The sequence below is a fragment of the Cryptotermes secundus genome, unplaced genomic scaffold (genome assembly GCF_002891405.2).
Source record: "Cryptotermes secundus unplaced genomic scaffold, Csec_1.0 scaffold782, whole genome shotgun sequence".
NCBI classification, from domain to species: domain Eukaryota; kingdom Metazoa; phylum Arthropoda; class Insecta; order Blattodea; family Kalotermitidae; genus Cryptotermes; species Cryptotermes secundus.
The window spans coordinates 1-3,341 of record NW_019739973.1 but is presented as its reverse complement, the minus strand read 5'-3'; positions in this window follow the sequence as shown (position 1 = coordinate 3,341).

Genomic DNA, 3,341 nt, shown 5'->3' with positions numbered 1-3,341 from the left:
CCGCCGGCCACCGCGGCAGCAGTGGCTGTGTTGCCCGCCGGTCGCCATGGTCGCCATCTCACTACAGGTGCATTACTGCTGCCACTTCTACGCAATCGACACAATCGACACCATCGACACTAACACTAAAAACAAAATGGCGGCCAGAGCCGAGAGCACAATCGGTAAGAAGGTATACTAACATTGCACCTGCTTTTGGGTGCTCCCCGCTTTCCCCCCACACCCGGAGGTCATGCTCGCAAGAACAGCAATAAATACTTTTACCAACCACATCTCTTGTACTGCAGAGGATTTTACACCCCCCCACTTCTTTTTAATTTTTTTTTTTATTTGGAACTGTGTTCAATATCACTTCACCCACATACTTTGCGATGGATTCTAGTGGAGTGCTATTATTTGTTTATACAGGGTGTCCCAGGAGGAATGTGCCAAACTTCGGGAGGGTGTTCCTTATGTTAAAGTATGCCGATATAACCCAAAACACCTATGTCCAAAGTTGAACGGTTACGGAGATAATGGCCCGAGAAGTGTCAAACTTTGACCGGGGTTACACACTTGTTGATTACAAAATACATATTAAAACTGGCAGGAATATGTGGATTCTGTAATGTTAATAATGTACGTAACATCAAACCAACTTGTGAGTGACGGAAAGCCATAAAATTGAAGTACAAAATACTCGCTCGCCATGTCATAATTGTCCTTAGGTTTCCAAGCAGTATACATAACACATGACTGGCGAGCGATGACGTAACGTGCTGACTGCGCGTTCTGGTATGAGCCAACTACATAAGCACGGCTAGGGAGTATCATCGCACTCAAGGACAAACATAGATAAGGGCTCTCAGCTGAGAGGTACAGCGAGGTACAGTGCTTGGACCTGCCAGAAGACCACACTTTTCTTGGGCCATTATCTCCGTAACCGTTCAACTTTGGACATAGGTGTTTTGGGTTATATCGGCATACTTTAACATAAGGAACACCCTCCCGAAGTTTGGCACATTCCTCCTGGGACACCCTGTATATTTATTTACTTCATATCCAGGGATCTTTATATACATGACATACGACAAGTCAAATACTTCACAATAATAAATAATAATAATATAGTAAGATAATACAATGATAATTCTAATAACAGAACTAATATAATCGTTTAACACACGACACCGCTGTACGCCTCAAGACCGAATCCTTCTAGCCCTGCACAAAATACCCTGGTATCCTCGATCTCGTTCCTGTAGGAATGTTTTCAAAGTCTTTTTAAACTTGTATAGTACTGGTATCTCTTTAGTATTATTGAAATTGTTTTTGTATAGACTCGTATTACATGGCACTATGAACAAGTCCTCTTTTCTCCTTGTATTGTGCGAGTGTATTCCTGAATTGGTTATGAAAACATTCAAATTTGTTTTTATGTGAACTAGAATTTCATATATATACAGACATGGTAAAGGTAATATGTGTAACAATTTAAAACATGGTTTACAACTAATGGTTTTTGGGATTTGTATCCTAGTTCTAATAGCTCTCTTCTGCAACCTAAAGATAAATTTTTCGTTTCCTGAATTGCCCCAAAATATCAATCCATATAATAACAAGGATTGAAAATAAGTATAATATAAGGTGTGAACAGTCTCTAACCCTGATACTCTTTTGACTACTCGTAAGGCAAAACATATTTTACATAATTTATTTGCTAGTTGTTGAGCATGTCCAGTCCACCTTAGATTCTTATCCAACCAAACTCCCAAAAATGTTGTATGTTCTGTATAACTGATGACTGTATCATAGAGCTTTATTGATAGGCATTCGACTTCTACTTTCTGAGCCTGATGAAAGGATATTGCTGTTGTTTCTTCTTTATTAATAATTAATCTATTCCTTTCAAACCACTCTGTGAGTGCATTTATTGTTTTATTTATTTTCCATTGGACATCATTAGCACTATTTCCTGTTATAAGAATACTAATATTATCGGCAAAAAACGTTGGTATTCCATGTTCAATGCTGGCTTCTAGATCATTGATATATAGCAAAAACAACACTGGTCCGAGAACAGAACCTTGTGGGACTCCATGTCTTATGGGTCTCTTTTGCAATATACAGTTAGTGATTTCATTAGTTTCTTTACATCTGTATGTAATTTCCACTTTTTGTTCCGTTTTCTAGATATGATTGAAACCATTTTAGTGCAACCCTTCTTATTCCCATTCTTGTCACATTCCTTAGCAATATATCATGATCTACTAAGTGAAATGCCTTTGACAGATCAAGAAATATTCCTATACTTATTTCCCTCTCATCTAATGATTTGTAGACCCTTTCTATAAACTCTGCAGTTGCAATATTTGTTGATTTCCCTTTACTCGTAGAGAAACCATGCTGTTTATGTTAATTATGCTGTGATTATTAAAAAATGACAAAAGTATTTTATGTATGTATTCTCATTCCATCAAATTCTGCATAAGCATTATCACCAGAACAGATACAATAGGATATATGGAAGCCGATGTGCTGAGGGGACCTAATATGGATTCCACCTTACACTATATGAAATATTAATTATTGTAATCTACTGTAATCTATTGTAAACAATTTTAAGTATTGTAACTTTATTCTCTTATTGTAATCAGCCAATGTACAGTAACTGACTTGTCCTATATCATGTAACAATGATCTATAGAGATGAAATAAATAAATAATTTTTTTTTCAAAAATCCAATACTTTAGGATGTGGAAAAGTCATATTAGATAAATAAGTAGTACAAAGAACTAAGTCAAGACATAAGAATAGAACCAGAATACAATTAATCTTACCGACTAGTATATACAAGAAATTCATCCACAGTATAAAATGGATGACAAGTCAAGACAAGTGCAAAATACAATAGACATGAAACTGGTCACAAGCATAACAAAGAAAGAAACAGTAAGAAAATACAAAGCTAAACAAATGCTGTAACTAATTATTTACTGTATGCTCCAAAAGTTCAATAATATCCTTTTGTGGTTGTGTTGCAGTGTACATTAAAAATAGTGATATTTTTATAGGTAAAGTTATCCACGTGAGGACCTACTTAAGCACTATACCCTGAAGGCATATGGGGAAGTAGATGTCTGGATTCACATTTCCTTGACTTTTGCACTGGGGGAAAACTGTGGAAGTGCATTATTTAGTGTTTATAAACATGTTATATGGAACTGATGTTGAATGGCTCTTATACAGAAAGTGTGAGAAACACTATTTGTCCTGTGTATTTCATAACGCTTAAAGTAGCTAGACAAAAAGCGCAGATTGAATGGGTAGATGAGCAGTAATCTGGAAAGGATTAGGAAGG